This window comes from Ischnura elegans, chromosome 3 (assembly GCF_921293095.1).
Source record: "Ischnura elegans chromosome 3, ioIscEleg1.1, whole genome shotgun sequence".
In the NCBI taxonomy this organism is placed as follows: domain Eukaryota; kingdom Metazoa; phylum Arthropoda; class Insecta; order Odonata; family Coenagrionidae; genus Ischnura; species Ischnura elegans.
Genome location: NC_060248.1, coordinates 78,813,098 through 78,825,724, shown reverse-complemented (window position 1 = coordinate 78,825,724; position 12,627 = coordinate 78,813,098). Strand labels below are relative to the sequence as shown.

At 38.9% G+C, this 12,627-nt stretch overlaps 1 protein-coding gene and 1 non-coding gene across 3 annotated transcripts in view; one reads left to right on the top strand and one right to left on the bottom strand.

Moving 5' to 3' along the window:
* LOC124156050 (protein neuralized) overlaps positions 1-12,627 on the bottom strand; it is a 567,572-nt gene that overhangs the window by 234,791 nt on the left and 320,154 nt on the right. The window lies entirely within an intron of this gene.
* On the top strand, positions 5,837-5,918 carry Trnal-aag. The gene has a single exon. It is a non-coding gene; the product is annotated as a tRNA-Leu (tRNA).

Here is a 12,627-nt window from a genome sequence, read left to right as displayed (position 1 = left end):
TGCCAATGCTTTTACAAAAAATAGAACCCTACCTAGCTTAGTGCATGCAATGGTATATTTTCCGTTCCGCTTTACCAAAATCGTTCTTGCATTTAAACATTTTCTCGCGTGGATTAATGCACCGTGGAACCATGCCTTGAAAAATGTGATACTTTGTCTTCACATTGCGAAAATTCAATAAGACAAACATTAAAGTGTGACTAAAAAAGTTTTACTTGAATATTAATTTCATTATCATAGCATTGTGAGTAGTCGGCCATAGTTTCAACTTTATATAGTCGTTTTCAAGTTTTTTTCGATACCTTAAAAATTACTGTAAACGGGATGTAATTTTCCCGGCTTTCACCGCATTTTTTGTCTGATGAGTCTCATTTTTGTAACATTACCTGGTTAAAATATTTTCTACCATTAACTCAGCTGTTTGAGGTAAACAATTGTGGATACATCCCACACTGGTAGAAATAATACCTTAGCCATCCTTCACGCAATTGTATTAACCCAATGTTTTCGGTGCTTATTGCACCATTTTGGTGGTACTATTAATTTGTTATTCTGGTAGCTAGTAGCTATACGACGCCATCTTCCCTCCTTTGATGTAGTTTCTCCACCTTGGCTAAGGTATGACGATGTGGCCTGAAAAAAATTGTTTAGGTTACAGTGCTGATATAATGATAATAATCTAATGATTAAGGTTCGCAGCAAGAGGATTCACCCTCGAGGATCCTTGAATATTACGCATAAATTTTAGGAGCCTACACGATCCAAACATGCGGACCAAATTTATACACTTGGTTTTTTTTCAATCCTGAAAAACGAACGCATCAAGATTCCTTCACCGTTCCTGAATTTCTCTCTTACGAGGGTGAATACTTTTCCAGCCGTGGGCAACAAATTCGGAACCAGAAACCAATAACTAAAAGAGTTAAGATGATGCGCACCGGTTCGTCGAAAAAATTTCATCGCCCTGTATTGGGTAGAAATAAATGGTTTTGGAGCTCTCTCTTCAATGAAAGAAATACGGGCTTAGTTTAAAGAGGGAACTGGATATCCGTAATGTTAGACTTCTATGGTCCTTTATGATGACTAATGGAGGCGTTATATTAATTTTTTTGCGTTTATCATTTTGATGGCCAGCGATCCGGCGTATAACAATTCATTTGTCGCTGCAATCCTGCCTTCATATCGTTACGATGGACCTCAAACTTGTAAGAGCATTTCTCATATGTTTGAATACATTTAAGCAATTTCGAATTAAACTAATGTAATCGTGAGAGTGAATCCAGCTAGCAATAAAAACTTTGGGTCAATGCAAAAGCTAGAAAAACATATTCCCCGCACTCTAATGATTAATTTTATAGATTCTTCCTTCGATGCTGCGGCATACATGGGTGGAAAATTATCCTTTGAAGTTGGATAAATATGTTTTAATAGTTAATATATTGGATAAATATGTTGGGTGAATATGTTTACATGACTTGCTAAATAAAACTGAAAATATAACATCTAATACCTCATATTTAGGCAAGGGGGGCCAAATCCTTTCCCACAGCCACCTTGCATTTAGAAATTTTTTCTCTGGGGGTGTCCGATGGGTGTAGAGAAAGCAACTACGGGGTGATTTATTCTGCATTTTTCGAACATCTACGTGTACTGCAATATGTATTCTGTTAAACGAAAAACCAGATATTTTTATCCAATGTCAATATGAAATGCTTGGTTATAATCCTTGATTACAATATCATTGCTTATCATGGAGTCACTTGCTAATTAAATTCTTGTAAGGAATTATTTCATGCTATGGAAACCTCCGAATGACATCGCTGTATGCTAAAGCCTGAGACTAATTCTTGCGTTTGGTGGGTGTTTTAACGCTTATTGCGGAACTACATAGTTTTCACAAACACTTTTTACAGCCTAATTACAGATTATACTATCGTGATACGCGATCGATAAATAAAAACGGACCCAGATAATTAGAAAGTGCGTTTTTAATACTGCAAATTATGTGTTACCAACTGCTTGTAGAGAAATGATACTCATGAAGCCCATCGATCGTCACATGCCGCAACACGACGTAAACAAAGAAGGGTAGATACATCACACTTCCAACACGTGTCGCTACAGACAGTTATGGGCCTCATTGGTAAATCACTGGTAAGCCACTTCCCCTCCATGGCACACGTGCGATTGCTGACAAGGGTGGGAGGCCTGGGGAAGAAGTGGAGGGCGTGAATGGGGGAGAAGGAGGAGGGGGATGAACGTGGGACAATTTCCTAATCCACCAACCCCTTCCGAACCCTCTCACCCTAACACGAATCGCCCCTTTATTTCTTCCTTTTAATTTCGTGATGAACCATTGCCACATTATCTCCTTGTTAATCCCACACGATCCCCATCCTCCCCTCGCGGCCGTCAAACCCTTTAGTCGGCTCTGGTGGCTGTGGCCGTGGGGTAGTTCCCTCGCCTGCCGTCTGTCGTTCTCTGAATCCAAAATCGCAATTCAGCAATGGAATTCGATTGATGGGAGGGAAAGTCATGTTATATCCATAATGTAATTTAACAAAACCACAAATGGTTTTGTGAATTAAAATATGAAAATGCGAAAGTTGTCGCCTTGTTTTCGGGAGTTGGCGACGTCTTTAGAGTTCTGGCTCAATGACTCGGTCGGAGAGAAGCTCTCACTTGGAATGTCTCACGAAGTGTAAACAACTACGAACCACTCGTGGCCAATACACAGGGCCGAGAAGAAGCTGATGTGTGACTCGTTGTGAGCTCGTGATGTCATCAACTCATTTACGAAAGGCTTTAGGTCGATCATAATTTGCCGAGAACTGCTCGAGAAGTAGGGAACGGATTGAAAAACGGAAAAAAAATATATCTCTAATCTGCAAGCACTCACACAATCCACAATTGGTAAACCGGCAAATTAATAGGACGCGAGGTCGTATTCCACCTGGGTGGACATCTTATTCATCGTCCAGGACATTGATATTTGTGTTCTTTCATCGTATGGATTCATGTAAGAGCTAACCAGATAGTCCTAAATACTCTTTTGAAATAGATATTGTTACACTTTTTTCCGTTTGCTCATATTCTTCTCAAATAGGGTCAAGTATGCGGCGGTATTTGTCAAGTCACATTACTTAAACTGTGATTTTACACTACCTCGTCCCCAGAATTTAGGAATTTTGGCATATTTATTTCATTTAACTGCTTTCTCAATTTTAAACGTACTTTTTAACTTAAATTGTGTTTTTTACTTCATATTGCATCTAAGAGGCCGTAGAGATGAAATCTCTCATCCCTTGCATGAAAGATGAAATCCCTTTATATGTATAACTTTATCAATTTAGAAATATAGCTATGCTTTGGAAAGGTACATTTATATTTCTTTATTAACATTATTTTTAAAACTGCGGTAGATCCGGACATATATTTAAGTAGCTACCAATCATTCTAAGTGGAATATGACCTGTAATGAGAAACAGTTACGTGCTCACTATTGCTGACAAATTAAGACTCAAAATGGGTTTTTGATTGAGATTTCGGCTGAGTGAGGTTGAAGCAGCTAAAGCCTCGACGTTCGAATTGAAAAAGTTGAAGAAAATGTATGATTTCAATTATTTCAAAGAAAATAATATCATCTTATGGTTTTTAATAGCTTCCCTTTGCCGTGCAGTGGTGTATAAGGCTATTCGACCCATAATTATCCTGAATATAATATGTGATGGAAATAACGTTAGGGATCACATAGGATCCCATTACCGATATTAGAAATATCCAATCAGCGACAATGAGGATTATTTTTACCTTGTATTGTGATGGTGGTCATCAGCACCAATTTTACGGCATTTTAGGTTCACTATCACATTAACTGGAAATTTAAATGTGTTGATTATACAATGCCATAATCCCTTGCTCCTTAAATAATGTTTTATATAAACTGCTCTGATTCCAATGAATGATTTCCCTATTCCCAGGCATTTCCCACTCGATATCGGTCCTTCCTCTTCACTCTCAGCAGGTGGGTGGGCAGGAGGAGGAAGAGAAAGAGAGAGATCAATGGACTGAAGGGGGCATGCCTTCCTTCGTTTGACCTTTCGCCGTAGGGAGCGTGAGAGTCACGAGCGGCGACTCCGTCAGCGGCGGGCGAGGAAACGAACCCGGGAGGGGGGATGGGAAAGATGAGGAAATAGAGGCGACACGAAATCATGCCCAAGGACGTATGCACGAATATTACAATACAGGATCCTCAAGTCGGCCTCATAATGTGTTGTCGCTCACTGTGCATTTTAATGGATTTACAGAAGTCGCCACCCGCGTCGCTGATGGACAAATTGATCCGAGTTTCACGGGAAAATAAGATATAATAAGGGGTGTCAATCGAAATTTACATAAATGATGATGTTAATTATCGAATTCATAACTCTTTAACGCTATTCCTTGCACTGAATAACTGAGGAAATTCTTGAAAGCCGATTTAAATGCGACTGAAGTGGTAACAGAAATCAACGTTCTAAGGGATGGAATTGTGCCACGTCTTTAAAGTCCCCTTGTACGTATGCAATACGCAAGGGGACTTTAAAGTAACAATGGGGAACAATTTTTAACATGTATTCAGTTGAATTCGATTTTTGAAGAGCTTCAAGATAATATAGGTATGCTGATTTCAAAACTCTAGCTAGTTTTCCTCTGCCACGCCGAGAGGGTAAGTGCTCCTGAGCTACTCTCCTGAGGAAATGTATCGCGGGAACTCTCCACAAAGGGAAATAATTCCGTGTGGCGGAGGGAGGGGGTGGGGCTCCTTAAGTTATAAAATCATGTGGAATTGCTAAGCTATTTCTTTCTAATCACAATTATTAATGAGCAAGTTCCTCGTAGTTACGACTGATACAATGGAATGGTATCCATTCTACATATTTCTGACTGAGCTTATCATATTAAATCAAGAATGAAATCAATCGTGTACGTCACATCTTATTCGAATAAGAATACGTGGTTTTCTCTAATGTTAAATATTAAAATAATTAGAGAGAGTGGTGCGTAATCTCATCCAATGACACCACCTCATGTAGGAGTGGAAAAGGTAAGTAACAACTTAGCGTCAGGACTTCAAACATTTAAAAAAAATTTACCAAGCAGTGGAGTTCCATAGCATATGAGACGTCCGAAATGTGATAATTTCCATCTCAGCTGTGTTGAATTCTCTCCTGAAATGACCGCTCATTCCTTTTGTTTGATATTCAAACATGTATCTAACCTAAAGGAATTTCAATTACTTTAATCTCTTGATTACTATCGAGCGATCGAGTTTGCCCCGCGGCAATGCACAATACCAAAATGGTGATTTTCGCTTTTGTGGTATACTTTAAGTAAAAGGAACAAATAAACATTTCCTTTCATCAAAAGTTTAGAAATATTTTTTCAAACATCAATCATAGGATATTGAAATCTACCTTTAGGCCATATAAAAAATCAAAGAATGGGTAAAATTTAATTGTAAAAAGCTATTTGTAATTCTAAGATGTCGTTCTCTCAATAAAAAATACAATTAAATGCTCGAATCAAATATTTTGACCGTGACGAGGTGAAGAAGACGACCGTCACGCCGTTCTCATAGTTCTTTGCGTGTTCTTATGCACTCCTCCGACCGTAGAAGCTAAATCCTTACGTTTAATCAATTTTAGCTATTCATTTTTTCAATAGAATAACCATTGAGCAAAATAATACATGACACGACCCTATGAAGCTTCGGCAGAATTAAATGCAAATGCTTTAATATCAGCGTTCTAACTTTTTTGGGGCCATAGCAGTTCCACTATGACTACATATAAGCGGTAGCGTGGCCGAGCGGTCTAAGGCGCTGGTTTAAGGCACCAGTCTCTCCGGAGGCGTGGGTTCGAATCCCACCGCTGCCATTCTTTTATTCTCACTTTTATGACAATTTTAGAAAGAGCAGGCTCTTGTGGAAACATGGAAGAACAGCCTCTAGATAACTTTCATTCGGCCTCAGTAAAACGTACAATCACTATCTTAAATAAGAAGTAGCAGCGAAAGTATGGGAAAATGCTAAAACATTACTGAAATCCTGCCTCAATATAAAGGAGATTAACTGACAACTGCAGGATTGCAAGAATATATCTAATGTATATGGTACAAACAAAATTTACCATTATGGAAAACAAAAATTGAGGCTTGAATGCAAAATTAGGTTGCTTGAAATGTGACTTATTCCACCCTTAAATTCTTTATTTACTTCTTTATCTATCCATTTTCGTTAGCTGCCGAGCCATTTTTACGAAATTTGCTTGATTTGACTTAAACTGTGCAATTAATTTGCCAATAATTCCAAATGTGGGACGGTAACATGCCTACTTTAAATTCCTCGTTATAATTATTGTGGTATAACGCAAACTATATCAGTTTCCTCTAAGTTACATCATATATCAACATTTTTTCGCATTCAGGGGCAAAAAGTATCGTATAGGAGCTGTATAAAATGCGTACTTTTAAATAAAATTTGCAGAAAATACAGCACGGATATTCTATTTTTGTGGCGACTAGTCGAAAACGTACCATTATGAATGCATATTTTTGAAGTTTCCATGAGAATGGCAGATATTTAATTTCTCGTACCAACCTTAAGAATGCTAAATCCGTGAAAAAACGCCTGAATCTTTAGAAGTTGGTAGGTGGAGGCGATGTGTCAGCGGCATGCTGGGAGCAGATATCGCCAACGCGCCAAAGGAAGGGTGCAAGGCACAGCAGCGTCTTAGGGATTATCCGAGACGCCTGTTGGTACCTACTCTATCAGGCGTGAGGCAAAACACTCTAGAGAAGCGCTCACGATGGCATTCGCGAAATCTTGGCTCGTAAGAGAAGAGGTGGGAAGGAAAGGTATTTATGGCCGACGGGTAATATCATGACGAGACGGTGCCACATTAAGGCGTCTAACGTCTAAGCCAGCGATTTGAATTTTCCGGGCAGGTTGCAAGGGAAGGCGAGATAATTCAGTTGTGAAAGCATTTCCTGTTTTCCTGGATATCAGAAAATTACTTATACCACTTATTATTTTATCAGAGCGCGACCTGGGTTTCAATGAATTATCATCATCTTCAGGTGCAATTTGCGCCTGAAGAAAATAAGTGGTGTAAGTAATTGTCTGATATCCAGGAAAACTTATAATGGAATACCACAAAGTAAATCAAGAATTAGTGCATTTTGAAAGCATTTCCTGCTTGAGGTGTCAAATCAATCCCATTATTAAATCATCAATGAGCAACAGCATAACATTATTCTGTTTCCAAGAAGCACAGATTGTAGTAGGAGCAAATAACAAAATGCTGAAGTTCGGTTAGACGTAGCTCGTGCACAGGGCGGTAATAGGAAGTGTAGAAAACACAGAATTGCAAAAATCCGAAAAATAAGCCGAAAATAATGAATATTTATTAAAAATTCCATCTTATTTCTTTTTATCAGCGCAGGTTCTAACAATTAAATTTAAAAAATCGATCATTCCCCATAAACTAATTTTCGCAAAGTCAGGAATTAATAGGTCTTATATCGAACACTTATGAAAGTCTGAAATTATTAACTGTATCACACTACGTCCATAAACCTTGGAGCTTATTGTCAAAGGGGAGAAAATTTTAATATCTCAAGATGTAATGTATTTATTTGACACTTTTTAATCTATTTAACAAAAAAACAAATGATGTATTAAGTTGTTGATTCTTTATGTCGTTCTTTAGAAGTAACAAATACATAGCCTCATTAATGGATTAATTCACCTCATAAACGCGTAAGTGCGCCTTTCAAACGACCTACCATCACAAACAAAAATTCCATGTAAGAATTACTTTGACTAACTTTTCTAAAATGTTTCGAAATTAGTACATCGCGATTGAATTTCAGCCTCCTCCACAACTGCCTGCCGTGTGTGCGCATGGAACGTAAAAATACCCACTCTGTTCTCCCCTAGTTGCCAGGGCACTGCACAACACTGCTCGATCGCTGCTCTCTTTACAATACCGCTGAGGTAAAAACCCTAAAGTGACTACAATGGCCGTCAAAGGATGGGAAGGAAAGGGGAAATGGCAGGGACTACGCTGCGGGGAGACAGCTTTGGCAAAAAAAGTGAGGGAATTCCGCCCTCACGTATGCACGCGTATATCTATATTTTTTCCTTCCTCCTTTTTCCCACTGGACTGGGAGGTTTGTTGGAGACAAAGGAGACGAGGTAACAGCAGGGGTAGTAAGGCAGTAAAGTGGAAATAAGGAAGGGGAATGAGGGGAGTATGGCCCTGCAGAATACCGCGGGGGGTTGTAAGTGGAGCACAGGGGTGGGTTATTTTTTTTCCAGAGATTGCCGCTTAGGCACTCGGATAGTAGGCCTTGTTTTCGCCCTTCTGTCCCTTTCCTCTCCGCTTTCCTCTCCCACCTTCAGCTTTTTCTCTTCCGTTGTGTTCATCTGAAACATATACACAATGATATATATTCGCTTCATATATATCTCTCGATTCCTAACGACGAAAGGGTTAGTGGTTGATCTCCTAGCACAATACCAACGATAAATAAGTCATTCCGCTAATTCACCGATTAAGGTAAAAGGTAAGGTAAGTGCTGCAAGAGAATTTTGTCTGCACGAGAAACATGTAAAATACGGAGCGTGGGGGGCTTAAGGGACTCTGTAGTTTTACGAGCACAAAATTGTCCTTTCTAATAAGCCTAGAGTAGAGTGGTGAACAGTTTCAGTTCAGAAAATTGTATGCCAGGAAAGGAAAATGAATACACAAATTCCTATTAAATAGACACGTTGGCTTCTATAGGGGCCTGAAACAGTAATCTCCATTTATCTTCATCAGATGGATCTCGACCGTGAAGATGATGGTGTAAAATTGAAACGCATGTAGAACAAGAATTTAATTTCTGAAAAACTGGACCTAATAGTATGGTTATGAAACAGACCAATCCATCTCGTAATAATCTACAGATTTTAATAGTAACTTAAGAGGTATTGTATTATTAGTTTGTGGTTCGATTTTAAGTCCAAAAGAGTTTTTCCCACGTAAATTGATAATCGCAGTAAATGATTAATGAACTCCTTCGGAAATGACTTTGTGTAAGTATTCCTCTTCATGATGAAACACATTAGAGTTATTCCACACTTCATCTAATATCGATCGAACCCGGCTTCGAAAACTCGGAGACATTTCCCATTTTCAGTGCTATTACGGTGAATAATAGCCTGAGGGTAGTCAAAGAACTGGCATGGAATATGGAGAAATGGTGGCCAGACATATGATTGGTACACCCTCGTGATTGCAAAAATATGAATGAATGAAGTGCCATTGCCTAGAAAATAGCTCTTAGCTGCCGAAACCCGAATTGGTCGATATAAAATTCTGCGTGGAGTTTACTATTGTGTTTCATTATGAAGCACTGTAAGGGTTGGTGACCGAGCGCGAAACACCCACCACACATGACTCAGACGCCCGCGCTGCAGTCGCGTAGATATGTACTTCAATGTGAGCAGCCACGAGTCGCGTGATATTTCCTCCGCGTCCGTCGACTATTTCGCTTCGCACTCTCTCCCTCCTCCTCTCGCGTGCATTCCGTTCACTCTCGTCTACTTTCTCCATCCCTACACCCGCCCACTTCCACTTCCCCCCTCCCCAGAAAATATGCTCAGACGCAAGTGGATAGCGTGGGAGGAGGAAGGCATTAAATTTGTTTACTTTACTATCCGAAAAGTCCTTTCCTCTCGCGCCAATGACACCGTGTCTTGAATTTCTCTCTCGTGATAAAAATCAAAACAATAAACCTCTGCGACTCACTGAACATCACGGACCAACTCTGTTTAAGATGGGGTGAGAAATAATTATTGCGGAACCTAATGACTCACTCTGTTGGGTCACTTTATTTATTTATTAGCTTTTCGTTTAAATATTATTTTAATTGTTTCTATTTGATTTATCCATATCACCACGAAAGTAACACAACAAGACCTATTGAGGATATTGAGACATGGAGGATATTCAACGAACATCAGTTCACGATCACAAATTTAAGTATTCCTAGGATTGAGGAAACCTACCCCCGCGGGATCGGACCCCAGACCTGTTTAGAAGGCGGGGACTTCATCCTGCTGCCGCCGAGGCCGACAAATTATTTTGTTCATCTGGAACAAAATATTCCGTTAGTTAGCAAATTATTTTATTCAACAGAAACTGCTTGAAATCAAGATTTAGAAAGCTCTTTCCAAGATCCTCCTCAAATTTGACTTCCCCCTTTCTTCCACTACTATGTTGGTCACTCAGTGATATATTTAATTAGCTGGGTCACAATGGAGTAACACCATGAAATAATGGCCTCGAATCCTACAGCTCTACTCAAGAAACTAAGTTACTGAGTGCTTGAAACACTTTAAAATAAATGTTTACATTGTTTTTTCATTTTTTCTATATTTCCTTATTATTTTCTCCTTGAAAAATAATTCTTTACTTAATCCTCTTGGCGAGCTCTACCCCCACTTAATAAAATTAACCTCAGATTGAATGAGTAAAATTAACATCTCCCATTTAAATTTGCGTTGAATTGTCGGGGTTTAGAGGGTAAACATGAAGCGACTACATTGGAAATGTCACAAGTTTAACTCAGAATGAGGCCTTCAAAAACATTCCTAGTGATACGATTTGGCCCAGAGAGAGGGACCTATTCTATTTTGAATGCGTGAAATTCACGCACAAGCGCTCAGATTGGGATGAGCCCAGAAGCCAACTCAATGAATTTTAATATTCCTTAGATTTCTGTCCATGCCAGTGGTCACTATCAGTTGCCATCTTCATCTCGCAAGACTGATGACAACTTTTAAAAATACTTCGGTAAACTCCAGCCACTCCTTTTGTTTACCCAGAGATACATAGAGAAAATAAAAGTGAAGTTTATACAAACGTAACGAATCCCATTCCCGTAATTATGATCAGTTATGAACATAGCTTGCGGCACTACTTGATTTAAGATGTCAGCAAGTAATAGGATATTAATAAAAACTAGAAAAACGGCATCTACATCTCCTTGCATTACTGGTATTGGCTTATTGAGAATCAGCCTCAAGGCTGCGAGAATATCCCACTTGGCGAGTCAATTGCTGTAGCAACTTTCCTCACCTAGTAAACCTCACAAAAGCGAGCAAGGGCGCATGAATAGCAAGAACAAATAGAGCATCAGAGTATACGTAAATCAATCACACCACTTAGCGCCTTGACAGCTAGCAAAAGGTGTACACTCCAAACACTTGGCCAAATAATAGCCATAAGAAACCTCTCGACTTGTTACTTTAACAGCAGGCGTTAAGCAAAATGAGGTTTGATATACGTCAGCGGATAATTAATCACTATCTTACCTGAATGAATTTAAGGAACTAGTGCCAAGAGAGCCCACGGTCATTTGAGTTAAATAATGCAAAAGATTACTTCTTGTTCTAAATTGAAAATAAAAACAATTTCATTAGTTTTAAAGCGTCGAATAAAACTCATATTACAAGTTTGATATACTTAAAAGGCTTTTTGGAGGACAAGGTTCTTGACGAACAAGTAAAGAAAGAAAATTATGTGTCATAAAATTTTGTTGCATATCATTTGCATTACCTTGAGTATTTTTTGAACCACGTGCTGATATTTCAATAATAATGAGCAAAAGTAGAGCTCTGCTACATTGCACTATATACTACTACACACAATACTGCAACATTCCCCATTGATTGCATTCAGCTATTAATGATATGGTTCAAGAGTCATGGAATGGTTCACTTGATATTTTCCATTCGTCCCCCTTCTTTGAAAAACGACGTTGAGACTGTTTTAGCTACCATCACACAAGACAGGCAGCAGAGAAAAGTCTAATTTTTTTCAATTCATTGGAGACTCATGCCGGGAATATAGGCCTCTGGCGGTGTGCAATGGTAATTTAAAATAATTACAAAAAACACTATCATGGCCTCTTTGGCATAATTTGAGGAATAATAAAATTGCAGAAGGCTGAATGCTAATTAAACAGCGTAGTTAAACCCATTGCTTCGTCCCGAACCTGCCACCTGTTTCCCGAAAATCTCTCATGTGTTCCCTATCTCATTACGCGTAACGGATGTTGAGCCTTATTAATCCGGAACCTCGCGGTCGGAAAAAACATAATCCTGATATATTGTCCAAGTGCATTCCCCTCCCATAATGGTTTCTCAGCGAAGGAAATGTTTCGCGAATCGTGGGATACGTCGGGTTTTCAATAACTTTAGACAGAAATATGGATGTTCTGATGGTACCCAGAAGCACCCTCACGCATTAATTACGGTTTAAAATCCCGTCAAGTCAAATTAAATCAAGTATATCGAGAGCCACAAGTGTCAAGCTTAACTTTGTAGGATGACGCGGCAGGATAAGGAAATAATTATAGTGAATTCAGCACTATCCCGATGGTGTTAGTATTAGTACATTTGAAAGCTACATTGAAATTTATTTTCTACCGAGTGCGATTAGGCTCGAAAACCCATTACTAATTAAAAATAAATCCCTAATCGAAAAAATTACCGCTTATTAGTATTAAAATAAGTGTAACTAGAGAGATTGAAAA